The sequence below is a fragment of the Apostichopus japonicus genome, chromosome 1, assembly GCF_037975245.1.
Source record: "Apostichopus japonicus isolate 1M-3 chromosome 1, ASM3797524v1, whole genome shotgun sequence".
Taxonomy (NCBI): domain Eukaryota; kingdom Metazoa; phylum Echinodermata; class Holothuroidea; order Aspidochirotida; family Stichopodidae; genus Apostichopus; species Apostichopus japonicus.
The window spans coordinates 3,178,370-3,194,669 of NC_092561.1; the positions used below are offsets into that span (position 1 = coordinate 3,178,370).

A 16,300-nucleotide genomic window follows, 5' to 3' on the forward strand; every position below is an offset into this window, starting at 1 on the left:
AGATCATATAGATCGATATTGCAACAGTAAACAGGATATTCAAATTCTGAGAACCAATCGGTCTAGACTGTCATTCATGATAACGTGTGGCGTCTCTGGTCATTTGATGTTTTTGAACGTTTATCTCGGTAAAACTGTATCATGCAAACATGATGAATGAGTCTTAAAAAAGCATATACTTTAATGATCAAGCATGAGTGATGCTTTATGTTGGAAATGTTAGAAAATTGTGAAATGTTAATTCGTTGCCTCCTTTGTGAACCAACAAATACTTGTTGCTGCCTTAATTAGTTCAAAATCTTTACCTTGGTTTTATAAGATTATTTCGCAATTAGTATGGCAAAGATCGAATGTTCAAGCAACAGCTTTCCAGTAGAGAACTCAGAAGGTGTTGAAGACGGGGACAAGCAAAACTCATATTTTTCAAACTTTAACAATGATATGGAGATTTTATGAATTAGTAGCAAGTACCTGTTCATTCATCTTTATTCATAAAACTTTATTTCTGTCCCTTTTGAAATAAACAATATAAGAATGCATAGAACATAGTAATTTTAAAGAGAAAGAGACTGACATGTACCCACAAGAAGCTTGGAGAAGCCTATAAACGTGAACACCCCTTTACAAAATAAAATACGTCTCAATATGAAACAATAAAACAAGAGCGAGTGAAAAAAAAAACAAAGGAAAGGATCACAGCTATTTAAGAGGTAAAATGTTATAAAACAGAACCAAGAAATTGTTAGACACAGCTTTTTGGTACTAAGATGATGTTTTAAGGGCACTTTAGAAAGTAATATTTGGGAGACATTTAATAACATTATCGTGGAGTGAATTCCAGATATTAAGTCATTGGACACGAACACTGTGTTGCAAGGAAGTGAGTCTAAAACGTGGAATCGATATAAAATTACATGTATACGGGTAGGATACGAATACGTGTCTGTCATTACATACATTATAGAAACTATTAACATGGAAAGAAGAGTAGCTTGTAACAGTTTTAAATAAAAACACCAGTGTGGTAACGATTAATATCACATACTGAAAGGGTGTTCATTTAAACAAAAACAAACCATAGTTGGATGATGAACATATTTTTTACTTAAAACAGAACGAATGGCCCTTTTTGGAGGATAAAAATATGTTGGATTTTAGAAGCATATGTACTGCCCCAAATAATATTTAAATACGATAGGCAAGGTAGAATAAAAGTTCTGTAAAGGACAATAAGAATATTCCTAGGTAGCAGGTAAAAAAGGCGATTTATAATTCCAACACAATTTGAAATGTTAATGGAGATATACATATTGTGATCTTTCCAAGAGAGATATTTGTCAATATAAACTCCAAGGAGCTTGTTGGATATTTCAAATTAATCAACCCCACGAAACGTATGATATTGTTTCATGATATTGAAATGATGTTAAATAAATGTAGCTAACAATTTTATCATAATTTCTCCTTAAGCGGATGATGCTTGGTTTATTTTAACAAAATTTGAGGTCGGATCAATACGTCACAGAAAGAAAATGCTTTTAATTGATTAATTTCTTTGTTCATAACTAGCAAATTGTGAACATATTGATATTGATTACAAATATATAAATTGTCAATTATTTTTAAACAGTACACTAATTGGAATGTAACTCGCAGAGAATGGAATCCTCATGAGCATAACTGATTCCAAATATTCCGAAATTTGGAGATTCAATAGTAGCAAGTAAAACTTAAAACGCATAGTTTTGAATGAAAGGCGAAAGTGAATAAAGGAAATCTCGAAATATCAAAATATAGACTTCCATTAATATTATTATTCCTGATATGACACAACTGATAGAGACTTACAGAAATGAGTAATTTCTATTAAATTCTGCCAAGCATTTTTAAACCGTTGTTAGAAAAGGCCACGTAAATATTTTACAACAACGTGTGCTTCAGTTTTAATGTGAGAAGTTTGTCAGTATTTCCTCAACTGTAAATTTATCGTTCTAACTTAGCTGATATGAACATATCTGTAGGTAACCACATATCCTGATTTTCACCTTATCAAAGATTCATGAGTTACGAGATTTGAGGCTTTATCCTTGTCAAGTGGCATATTGTGATACTATGGTATAGATGCACAAGACTCAGATAATAGCTTTGTTTCGTATATTGTCTTCTTAGTATACCAAAGAAACTGTCACCCATACTCAAACTTTAGCAAGCATTTTACTGCTACTTTAAAAGTAATATATACCACACAGAAATATTCAGCAGTTTATCGGATAAATGCTTTGACTGATGACATTATTGGTGTTTTTTTGCATTAAAAATATGATTCCCTTGAGACGCACTTTAGAATTTCTTTAACCGTGTATTGCTGATCCACATCTCTTTTGGATATGGCAAACGGTTATGTAGAGGCCTATACGTGTGTAACCACTGTGTATACATACAGCGCAAAGGCTTAATAACAGTATCACAATGGAGCTTCACTAATGTGCAACGATGCATCAAAACGAAATATAAAATATAAGGTAATAAAAGAATGGAACCGCATGACTAATAAAATATTACGCAAAAGGTATATCACCGAATTTTCCCCAGCCTATATTACAGTATGAGTTCCTGGTAAGTAAACATGGTAGGCATGAAATTTCAAACCCAGCTCAGATGTCTTTTATAACGTCCAAGGATGAACGTGAAAGCAACGTTTTCTACCTTACTATTTATAGGCTTATGGTTATATGTCTGTCCAATGGTAATAATTGCGCTTTGTATCATTCCAATATCTTAATAGCTCTGACTTATAATATGTACAAAAAAACATAATGAAAAAATAGAATAAAATAGAACAATACGTTATAAATACTTTTGTAAAAATGTTATTTTCTTCATAAATACATGTCAAGAAAAGTATTCCCTAGCTGTTCACAACTACAATGAGTTGTGTACGAATATAATCTACAAATAAAAAGGAGCCCACGGTACAAGGAACTACAAAAACAAATTAATTACAATTTCAATGATTTGTAAATACGAGTCCAAATTTGTATGTTTCTGCCAAAATTATCACTCAAATTAAATGAAACACAAACTGAATGCTTTTTTGTGTTATGTTAGAGCATACAGGTCTCATTATACATTGTGGAAACTGTAAAATGATAAAATAATACACCTATAAGATGTAATCTAGTTTTATCAGTATTAATATCTCACAATAAATAATGAAATTATTCTTTTTTCTTTTAAAGCACGAATGTTGCAGGTGAAAATTTTTATGTGTTCACACGATACTATACTGTTTTTTTTTTTTTTTACATTTTTATATTTATTTAATATCTCGTTGTATCAGGAAAGTAAATAAAATGGATTGATGAAATTTTCTTTATTTTATATTAAAAATTGTTTTGGTTTGGTATGTTATGTTTTGTTTCATCCCGAGTGCTGTTGTAGATACATGCATCAACTCCAAACGGGTTTGAGTGGCTCCGTCATCGGACCTGTCTTTGGGTTCGTTATCTGAATGACATTGTGTGACTCTCCCTCTAGACTTTAATGCATAGTCTTTGCTTTCTTTAACTGAATGACATAGTCTGACTCTCCGTGAATGTTGTGATGGCGGTATTTGTAAACTGATTAGCATATTCAGCATTGCAGAAACATAGCAAAATATTCAGTACATCATTCAATGTATTTTCCACTTAAGTGTTCAGTGGTTTAACTTTGTCATCAGAATTATCATGAAGTAGCCAAATATGCGTATATGATTACTAGTTGATCACATGCATTTTTCAGAAATTCTCAAGTGCATCGCTTACTTGATTTTGAAGGTGTTTACACATTGTGGGGACACATATTGTTAAAATATTGTGTGAATTAATAGCACAGCAGCAGGGTTGGTGACGTCATTATGGCAAGTGAGCATGAGAAAGGTTTTTTGTTGAAAAGGGAGATTTACAAAACTATTTTCCTCACAAACAATTTGCTTGGTGAAAAAATTCTAACGAAGAGAATAATGACAATATTAATATATGAAATTCTATATTTGAGCCACTCTTTTTCTCGACACGCTTTTGTCAAAACTTCCTTACAATTTGATCACATCCGAGAGGACTCATCCACTTTTTTTTATCAATTCTGGAGTTACAATCTGGAATAGTATAAGACAACACAATAAAAACATCCAATGTGTTCAATGCTTTTACTTAACGATTATTGTCATTATAAGCAGTGGTGCTTTCTTTCTTGCTTTTTCTTTGATCTTTGCTCTTTGTTTTTGTTTTTGGTTCTTTTCTCTTTTCTTCTTCCTCTTACTTATCCTATTTATTCTTTCGTTTATTGCTTTCGTAAATGGGGACTGCTCGTAAAAGCTCTGCTTCTTCAGTCCTCCTCCACCACCTTTAAATTTAGGTATTCACAATTTATTTATATTATGATGAAATAAATTAAACTCAAACTTTGTGGAAACCCCCGTATAACGCCCTTTTCACAAATCGCAAGAGCCCCTTTCGCACTCTTTCAATTGCCCATTTACGATCGTGCCTTTCTATCTGTTTCCAGCCCCTGGGTAAAGGAATGCGCCCTATATTGGGAACTCATCTATTATTATTATGTTCGTGGAAAACTAGTTGATAGTTGGTGACATAAACAGTGGTAACTTTAATAAAGGGATATACCACGGCTGAAAACGATTACCACACTACATTGCTAGTAATTTCTGTATCGTGAGGTCAAACCACAATTTTGTATTTATGGCGAAGGGCAGAGAAGAGAGGGAGAGAAAAGAGCGAACAAGAAATGACATTTAAGAAATGATGTATCACCCTGATGCCACCTAAAAAAACATAAGATTATTTTCCCGGGTCATGTTGCTGTCTATATGCTAATGATTAGCTAATACAGTTCATTGATGGCAACACGCTTCCAAGAAATAGCTTATTATAAATGTCAAGTTGCCAGAACGTGCCCCTCTTCCGGTTTTGTGAAAATCCTATCCAACACCTATTTAATATTTACAAGAGCTTTCACTCATTCCTGTACCATTGGACCCGCGCCCCCCATCCCCCCCCCCCGCTACTTGCTTCTTTCCCTTTCAGCCAGAGTGTTCATGAACTCACCCTAAATAAGAACACCTTCATCTATCATTATTGAGGTACTTTAAAATTTTGAGGGGCGGAGATGGAGGGATTGGGTAGTGCGGATAAAGGTAGTGCATGGAAATAAACACACGTTGGGGAACATGGGAGCACCAAATATGTTGTATTAATATATCCAGTAGCAATATGAAAATTGTGTTCATATCTCCCACGATAATATTATAGGTACCATGGTATTGTCAGCCTGGGTCCTCCTTTGCTTTACACAATGAAACGGGCACACAGAGAAATAAACACAAGATAACTCAAGTTTTTGTGATTTACTCTCTAATTACCGTGTAACTTCAGAATGATGAATAAAATATAATAAACAGAAGTGATGCACAGTTTAACCGAAAAAGTATATCTGAAGTCGAACGGAACTTAAAGTTAAAGAGGCTAGGAAACATTTAGGGTTTCTAGGAACTATTTAAACCTGACTTTTATCCAAGAAAAAACAAACTTTCTGTTCAACATTGATAAATTTACCAGAAATGATATTGCTTTTAATGACGTTTGCATCCGGGTATAAAAATATGGTATATATAAGGGAAAAATCTACGCTATGACTGTCATTGTCTTTAAACCTTCAAAATGTGAGTTAAAAAGGCAAATGCATTGTAATCATACTGCAGATACATAAATTTGAGACAAAAAATAACACAATGAGAAAATTATTCTTTGTTTGTACCAACTTATGTATTTCATGTTATATTTTATCTACATGACCATAAACTGAAATTTAGTACGTTAATTTCTTACATGAATTAAAAGGAAGAAAAATACCTCTTGTCCCTGTACAAAAGTGAATCAGTGAAACAAATGCACCCCACAACTGCAAGGGAGTGTCATTTAGCACCAAGAAGTAACAACATTTAGTGGCTTACAATACAGTTCTGAGGGGCGTACCAATACGCCCCACTACTGGTTGGAGTGTCATTTAGCAACAAGAAGTTACAAAATTTAGTGGCTTGCAATACAGTTCTAAGGGGCGTACCAATACGCCCCGCTACTGGTTGGAGTGTCATTTAGCACAAAGAAGTAACACCATTAAGGGGCGTACCAATACGCCCCGCTTCTGGTTGGAGTGTCATTTAGCACAAAGAAGTAACAAAATTTAGTGGCTTGCAATACAGTTCTAAGGGGCGTACCAATACGCCCCGCTAATGGTTGGAGTGTCATTTAGTTCCAAGAAGTACCAACATTTAGTGGCTTACAATACAGTTCTAAGGGGCGTACCAAAACGCCCCGCTACTGATTGGAGTGTCATTTAGCACCAAGAAGTAACAACATTTAGTGGCTTACAATACAGTTCTGAGGGGCGTATCAATACGCCCCGCTACTGGTTGGAGTGTCATTTAGCACAAAGAAGTAACACCATTAAGGGGCGTACCAATACGCCCCGCTTCTGGTTGGAGTGTCATTTAGCACCAAGAAGTAACAAAATTAAGTGGCTTGCAATACAGTTCTAAGGGGCGTACCAATACGCCCCGCTAATGGTTGGAGTGTCATTTAGTTCCAAGAAGTACCAACATTTAGTGGCTTACAATACAGTTCTAAGGGGCGTACCAATACGCCCCGCTACTGATTGGAGTGTCATTTAGCACCAAGAATTAACAACATTTAGTGGCGTACAATACAGTTCTGTGGGGCGTACCAATACGCCCCGCTACTGGTTGGAGTGTCATTTAGCACCAAGAAGTGACAAAATTTAGTGGCTTGCAAAACAGTTCTGAGAGGTGTACCAAAACGCCCCGCTAATGGTTGGAGTGTCATTTAGCACCAAGAAGTTACACCATTAGTTCTGAAATAACATAATAACACCATTAGGTGGCTAAGAATGCAGTTCTGAAGTCCGTACCGATACACCCCCTACTGCTCGGAGTGTCATTTAGCAATAAGAAATTACATCATTAATAACAACAATAAGTGGCTTACAATGCAGTTCTGAAGGATGTACTATTCAGACCCTCAGATTGCTCTAATGGGCATACTGATACCCCTACTAATAATTTTATACCAAAAAAGTACAATAAGAGAAGTCACTGTAACCTTACCCAACCCTCCCACCCCCCCCCCCCCCCCTTTTTATTTCACACACACTTAAAACAAGCATTTTAGGATTTGCAGAGTAGAAGACCATGTGGCTGTTCCAGTGTTGCCACTTCCTAAAGATGAACACATATACCCTACAAGACAATTAACCTCCCTGTTGTCCCCAAATGACCTTTGACCTTCACCAAACTCAATACGCTTCTTTTAATCAGTGCTATACACATTTTTTTCATCCTCTGTGATCTAGGATCATCCCTAGCAACAATAGGCACAGTAAGTTCTGTGCCATCATCCCATCAAAGTTTCCTTGCAATGGTTTTCCTCTTGAACGCAATGGCCAGACCAAACAGACTCAGTGTGAGCATTTCTGTGTCATCTTCAGAAAAAAAGAGAGAAATAAAACTTTATTCTACACTGACAGTCTAACCATTTTATTTATTTTTTATCTGTTGCATTGATAGTAAAAAAACAAATGAACAAAGACTGCAAATGTTTTTTTTTGATATGATAAGTTAGCAGGACTATACTGTCATATGATTGCAGTGCTATCACTCTGCTGTCCTCTACAATCTGATTAATACTATGACAGAGGTCACATGTCTGCCTGTATTAGTAGCCTACATGTTGTTCCCATTATACAAGTGAAGATTTCATTTGAATGTAATGTGTCCCCTTGGAGTAATATTGAATTAAAACATTGAATTTAATTTGATGTGACATTTGACCTATGTTTCTGGGGGGTCTGCTAGACATAGACTTTAACCCTAAAACACCTTCATACCAAGTTTTAAGAAAATCAACACAGCCATTTAAGAGGACTGTTTGACATAAAATTGGACACCCCACACAGACAACTTTTACCCCTCCCTCAGTCAAACACTTCCGGTGACCATGCAATACCCCACAATGAATGACCCCTATTGGGAAAACTAACCACTACCATGGCAACTGTTGCGTAATACTGTTAATGGTCCAACTGGCAAAGGAACTACAATATTGTACCTAATCCTCCCTATGAGAGTGATTAGATAACAATTATTTGAAAATTCACATACTGTAAGAGAGCGATTCTGTGTGCACAACACAAAGTTATGTGTTATGTGTAGACAAGGACTTTCCATACACACTTTCAATGTCTTAATGCATAGGTCATTGCAACCTGAATATACAATATGGAGGAATGAGATGAATAACTGCTCGGCAGAAATTCTTCTATAACAAGAGCCCAAGGGCACTGTGGTTCCTTGCTTGGGGTATATGACAATACACATAATATTATCAAGCAAGATTGGGCTCAAATAGTCCAAGTAATTGTGGTCCTACATGTTCCCATAAAGTAACCAACACTATAGACAACACTTTTATGATCACAAAATGTGATCAGATTTTTGATCAAAAGACACTTTTGAGATCTAAATATGGCGTCGGAAATGTAAGAAATATAAGAGACCTACAAGCGTGTCAACAGATATGATAACATTGGTGACCTCAGATGACATGACCTTTAAGTTTTAAAATGTTCCACCACCCCATTCACAACTTGTCCCAAAATATCAACCATTTCACACCTTGGCATTGAGATTTAATTGCATTAAATGTCAAAAAATTAACTTTGAACTTGTATACATAACTTCACACACAAAGGTCACCCGGAGGTCAACCAATTGACATTTTTGATCGGTGAGACCTAAATAGAGCATGACTGTAAAAATTCAAACATTTTTTCTTTGCCCATTTTCTCCCCCCCCCCCAAAATACTACTTTTTTAACATTAGCTGACCTTTGGTGACGTTGGATCACATGACCATTAAGTTTGAAAATATTCCCCTATACCATTTGCAACTTGTCCAAAAAAATCAACCTTGTAACACCTTGGCACTGGGAGTTATTGCATTAAATGTCTGAAAATTAACTTTGACCTCATATAACTTCGCACACGAAGGTCACACGGGGGTCAACCCATTGACATTTATGATCAGAAGGTACCTTTAACATCTGAAAATAGCATCGAAACTGTAAAATTCCACAAACCACGAAAAGGTCACCAGAGAACAAATTGAGGTCAGGGGTCACCCAGATGCGGGTCGACAAATGGATTACATTGAAGCAACTCCCAACCCTAACAGACAATTTGTTCTCAAGTTATCACAAAAATACTAGTTTTTTTTATCATTAATTGACCTTTGGTGACCTCGTATCACATGACCGTTACGTTGGAAAATATTCCCCTATACCATTTGCAACTACTCCAAAAATATCAAGCTTGTCACACCTTGGAACTGGGAGTTATTGCACTAAATGTCTGAAAATTAACTTTGACCTCATATAACTTCACACACGAAGGTCACACGGGGGTCAACCCATTGACATTTATGATCAGAAGGTACCTTTAACATCTGAAAATAGCATCGAAACTGTAAAATTCCACAAAACACGAAAAGGTCACAGAGGTCAAATTGAGGTCAAGGGTCACCCAGATGCGAGTTGACAAATGGATTACATTGAAGCAACTCCCAAACCTAACGGACAATTTGTTCCCAAGTTATCGCAAAAATACTAGTTTTTTATCATAAATTGACCTTTGGTGACCTTGTATCACATGACCGTTAAGTTTAAAAATATTCCTCTATACCATTTGCAACTACTCCAAAAATATCAAGCTTGTCACACCTTGGAACTGGGAGTTATTGCATTAAATGTCTGAAAATTAACTTTGACCTCATATAACTTCGCACACGAAGGTCACACGGGGGTCAACCCATTGACATTTATGATCAGAAGGTACCTTTAACATCTGAAAATAGCATCGAAACTGTAAAAATCCACAAAACACGAAAAGGTCACCAGAGGTCAAATTGAGGTCAAGGGTCACCCAGATGCAGGTCGACAATTGGATTACATTGAAGCAACTCCCAACCCTAACGGACATTTTGTTTTCAAGTTATCGCAAAAATACTACTTTTTTATCATTAATTGACCTTTGGTGACCTCGGATCACATGACCATTCAGTTTGAAAATATTCCCCTATACCATTTGCAACTTGTCTCAAAATATCAACTGTGTAACACCTTGGTACTGGGAGTTATTACACTAAATGTCTGAAAATTAACTTTGACCTCATATAACTTAACATTCAAAGGTCACCTTGGGTCAACTTATTGACATTTTTGATTGATGAGACCTAAATTAGAGCATCAAACTATACAAATTCAAACATTTTTTTCTTTGCCCATTTGCTATCCCCAAAATACTAGTTTTTTAACATTAATTGACCTTTGGTGACCTCGTATCACATGACCGTTAAGTTTGAAAATATTCCCCTATACCATTTGCAACTTGTCCAAAAATATCAACCATGTCACACTTTGGAACTGGGAGTTATTGCATTAAATGTCTGAAAATTAACTTTTACCTCGTATAACTTCGCACACGAAGGTCACACGGGTGTCAACCAATTGACATTTTTGATCGGAAGGTACCTTTGAGATCCAAATCTAGCATCAAAACCAAACATTTTCTTTTTTGCTCGTTTCCTCCCAAAATAAGCACATTTTTTCTAATGTGACCTTTGACCTTTTGACCTTGGTTTCAAATGTAGTTTAATCTCCTGATTCCAAAAAACAAAACGACAAGTCTGTACAACCATCCTAACTCCGACCGAAAAACTTTGACCCCATATAACCTCGCATATAAAGGTCACACGGGGTCAACCTGATGACATTTATGATCAGAAGGTACCTTTGACATCTGAAAATAGCATCAAAACTGTAAAAATCCCCAAAAACATGTAAAGGTCACCAGAGGTCAAATTGAGGTCAAGGGTCACCAAGATGCGGGTCAACAAAAGGATAACATTGAAGCAACTCCCAACCCTAACGGACATTTTGTTTTCAAGTTATCACAAAAATACTAGTTTTTTATCATTAATTGACCTTTGGTGACCTCGGATCACATGACCGTTAAGTTTGAAAATGCTCCCCTAACCAGTTCACAACTTGTCCCAAAATATCAATCTTGTCACACATTGGCACTGGGAGTTATTGCAGGTTTAATATTTTCGGTTTTTTGACCATAACTGACCTTTGGTGACCTTTGTGGGCACCAAAAACAAATGGGCACACCTTCTCCATATGGCGGATCTATAGTCCAAGTTTGGCCTCAATCCAACTTTCCCTTATTGAGATAGAGCGTACCCAAGCAAGCGTCACAGATGCACACACACACATACCCACACTTAATACCTTATGGGGAACACCTTGTGAGGAACAGCAATGAGCGTGAGGATACCTTAGGGGTAACAGTGAGGATGAAGATACCTTGTGAGGAACAATGGTGGCTAGCATACACATTAGTGTTTTAATTATTCCTTAATTAATTGGACAGTTAATTAAATAAATGACACTTTTAAGGATCGTGTTGTATTGTGTGGTGTTATTTAATCCTGATTTGCTGTAGCTCAACTGAATATACAAGAAAGGGTTTTAAGCTGTTCCATGAACAAAACATATGATGATTGTGGTGAAAACAAAAACTAATTAAGTTCAAGGTTACACTACATCTCTTGCTTTATATTACGGATCGGGGAATGAAAACCATAAGAATCTAAACAAATAAAGGTATAAAAGTTAGGAGCTACCAGGTAAGCTAGGATATATTGATCCCTTCAAGTAAATGAGATTAACCTTTACTGTGTAGCCTGGAAGGAGATTACCTAATTACTATCACACGCAACTGTATATTGTTGAGTCATGTTTCTTGTGTTATTGTTACCATTCGCATTCTAGGACCTAAATATTATATGAGTACCAGTGTAGCTTGTGGGGTACAGAACTTAAATGTGATATAAATGCACCTTAATGCATCCTTGTTGCAGCCTAAAGTAGATGCCTTCATTGCTATTAGAAGCCAACAATAACTTCAACAGTTGCTGTATACTGGATAAGGAAAATTCACCAATTGATGCTGTATGCTGGCAATGTTGTATGAGTGCCAGGATACCTTGTGGCATACAGAAAGTGAAATAAAACTTCAATTTGGCTCAAAAGAACTAAATCCTTCTACCTAGCAAACAATGGAAATTTCTTGATATGAATTCACCTAATTGACAGTGGTAATCTGTACAGTAAATTTATTAATTTCATTGTAGGACAGAAGATTATATGAGTACAAGTGTAGCTTGTGAGGTACAAAATTAAAATGTGATATAAGTATACCTTAATGCATCTAAGTGGGAGCCTAAAGTAGATGCCTTCGTTTCTATTAGAAGTTAAACAATAACTTTGACCTTGGTTTTATACTGGAATATGAAAATTCACCTATTGATGCTGTATTCTGGTCATGTTGTATGAGTGCCAGGATACCTTGTGGGGTACAGACAGTTAAATTTAATTAAAATTTGTCTCTCAAGAACTTAACAAGAACTAAATCCTTCTACCTAGCAAACAATGGATATTTCTTGATATGAATTCATCGATTGACCGTGGTAATCTGGACAGTAAAATTTTTATTCGCATTGTAGCACTTAAGATTATATAAGTACAAGTGTAGCTTGTGGGGTACAGAACTTTAATGTGATATAAATATACCTTAATGCATCTAAGTGGAAGCCTAAAGTAGATGTCTCAATTGCTATGAGCAGCCAACAATATTTTTTACAGTGCTTTATATGGTGGATAATAAATATTAACTTGTTGATACTGTACTCTGGTTATGTGGTATGAGTGCCAGGATACCTTGTGGGGTACAGAGAGTTAAATTAAATTAATATTTGTCTCTCAAGAACTAATAACAAAAACTTAATCCTTCTACCTAGCAAACAATGGAAATTCTTCAATATAAATTCAAAGAATTTACCATGGTTATCTGTACAGTAAAAACATTTATTCGCATTGTAGGACTTAAGATTATATGAGTACAAGTGTAGCTTGTGGGGTACAGAACTTAAATGTAAAATAAATATACCTTAATGCATCTAAATGGCAACCTAAAGTAGATGCCTTCATTGCTATGAGTAGCCAACAATAATTTTTACAGTGCTTTATATACTGGATAATAAATATTAACTTGTTGATACTGTACTCTGGTCATGTGGTATGAGTGCCAGGATACCTTGTGGGGTACAGACAGTTAAATTACAATTTGTCTTACTGTACTCTGGTCATGTGGTATGAGTGCCAGGATACCTTGTGGGGTACAGACAGTTAAATTACAATTTGTCGTACTGTACTCTGGTCATGTGGTCTTGTCTTTCAAGAACTAAACAAGAACTTAATCCTTCTACCTAGCAAACAATGGATATTCCTTGATATGTATTCATCAAATTGACAGCGATAATCTATACAGAAAATACTTATCATTCGCATTGTAGGACCTAATATTATATGAGTACCAGTGTAGCTTGTGGGGTACAGAACTTAAATGTGATATAAATACACCTTAATGCATCTAAGTGGCAGCTAGAATAGATGCCTCCATTGAGAAGCCAAACAATAACTTTGACCCTGGTTTTATACTGTAATATGAAAATTCACCTATTGATGCTGTATTCTGGTCATGTGGTATGAGTGCCAGGATACCTTGTGGGGTACAGACAGTTAAATTACAATTTGTCGTAATGTACTCTGGTCATGTTGTATGAGTGCCAGGATACCTTGTGGGGTACAGACAGTTAAATTTAATTAAAATTTGTCTCTCAACAACTTAATTAGAACTAAATTCATCTACCTAGCAAACAATGGAAATCCTTCAATATGAATTCAAAGAATTTACCATGGATATTTGTATAGTAAATTGATAATTTGCATCATAGGACTTAAGATTATATGAGTACCAGTGTAGCTTGTGGGGTACAGAACTTTGATGTGATATAAATATACAATAATGCATCTAAGTGGCAGCCTAAAGTAGATGCCTTCATTGCTATTAGAAGCCAACAATAACTTTGACCTTGGTTTTATACTGTAATATGAAAATTCACCTATTGATGCTGTATTCTGGTCATGTTGTATGAGTACCAGGATACCTTGTGGGGTACAGACATTTAAATTAAAATTTGTCTCTCAAGAACTAAACAAGAACTAAATCCTTCTACCTAGCAAACAATGGATATTCCTTGATATGAATTCATCAAATTAACAGCGATAATTTATACAGAAAAATACTTATCATTCGCATTGTAGGACCTAATATTATATGAGTACCAGTGTAGCTTGTGGGGTACAGAACTTAAAAGTGATATAAATACACCTTAATGCATCTAAGTGGCAGCCTAAAGTAGATAACTCCATTAAGAAGCCAAACAATAACTTTGACCCTGGTTTTATACTGTAATATGAAAATTCACATATTGATGCTGTATTCTGGTCATGTGGTATGAGTACCAGGATACCTTGTGGGGTACAGACAGTTAAATTACAATTTGTCGCACTGAACCCTGGTCATGTGGTATGAGTGCCAGGATACCTTGCGGGGTACAGACAGTTAAATTAAATTAAAATTTTTCTCTCAAGAACTTAACAAGAGCTAAATCCTTCTACCTAGCCAAAAATATACCTTTAAATGCATCTAAGTGGCAGCCTAAAGTAGATGCCTTCATTGCTATGAGTAGCCAACAATATTTTTTACAGTGCTTAATATACTGGATAATAAATATTAACTTGTTGATACCAAGGGCGTAGGAACCGGGGGGGCTGGGTTGGCGCCAGCCCCCCCAGTGAAAAATGTGGAGGGGCGGAAGTATCATTCCGCCCCCCCGGTTCGCAAGTCAGAAAACCCCTTTTTCATTTCCAAATGAGAAAAAAAAATCTCATTTGAAGCACCATATTGCATCTAAGGCCAGGTGAAAATACAAAATTAAGTTTACAACATGGAGTGGGTGTTGAAGTGTGCTATATTGCACCAAATTGCATCTGTGGCCACCTGGAAATGCAAAAAAATTCCAAAGGGGAGGGGGACACCCACTCCCCTTTGACCCCTCCCCCATGCCGGCCGTCAGTCTTCAGCCCCCCCACTCAAAAGTACCTTCCTACGCCACTGGTTGATACTGTACTCTGGTCATGTGGTATGAGTGCCAGGATACCTTGTGGGGTACAGACAGTTAAATTACAATTTGTTGTACTGTACTCTGGTCATGTGGTATGAGTGCCAGGATACCTTGTGGGGTACAGACAGTTAAATAACAATTTGTCATACTGTACTCTGGTCATGTGGTATGAGTGCCAGGATACCTTGTGGGGTACAGACATTTAAATTAAAATTTGTCTCTCAAGAACTTAACAAGAACTAAATCCTTCTACCTAGCAAACAATGGATATTCCTTGATATGAATTCACCGATTGACTGCGGTTATCTGTACAGTAAAATTTGTATTAGCATTGTAGGACTTAAGATTATATGAGTACAAGTGTAGCTTGTGGGGTATAGAACTTTAATGTGATATAAATATACCTTAATGCATCTAAGTGGAAGCCTTAAGTAGATGCCTTCATTGCTATGAGTAGCCAACAATATTTTTTACAGTGCTTAATATACTGGATAATAAATATTAACTTGTTGATACTGTACTCTGGTCATGTGGTATTAGTGCCAGGATACCTTGTGGGGTACAGACAGTTAAATTACAATTTGTTGTACTGTACTCTGGTCATGTGGTATGAGTGCCAGGATACCTTGTGGGGTACAGACAGTTAAATTACAATTTGTTGTACTGTACTCTGGTCATGTGGTATGAGTGCCAGGATACCTTGTGGGGTACAGACAGTTAAATTACAATTTGTCGTACTGTACTCTGGTCATGTGGTATGAGTGCCAGGATACCTTGTGGGGTACAGACAGTTAAATTACAATTTGTCGTACTGTACTCTGGTCATGTGGTATGAGTGCCAGGATACCTTGTGGGGTACAGACATTTAAATTAAAATTTGTCTCTCAAGAACTTAACAAGAACTAAATCCTTCTACCTAGCAAACAATGGATATTCCTTGATATGAATTCACCGATTGACCGCGGTTATCTGTACAGTAAAATTTGTATTCGCATTGTAGGACTTAAGATTATATGAGTACAAGTGTAGCTTGTGGGGTACAGAACTTTAATGTGATATAAATATACCTTAATGCATCTA

The 16,300-nt window shown here is 36.1% G+C and overlaps 1 long non-coding RNA gene across 1 annotated transcript; it reads right to left on the bottom strand.

Annotated features, from left to right (window-relative positions):
* Window positions 1-7,221: 7,221 nt before the first annotated feature.
* On the bottom strand, window positions 7,222-15,410 carry LOC139983088 (uncharacterized). Its single transcript, XR_011798507.1, has 2 exons — window positions 13,829-15,410; window positions 7,222-13,754 (listed from the first exon to the last, which is right to left on the bottom strand). It is a non-coding gene; the product is annotated as an uncharacterized lncRNA (long non-coding RNA).
* Between the last annotated feature and the right edge of the window lie 890 nt (window positions 15,411-16,300).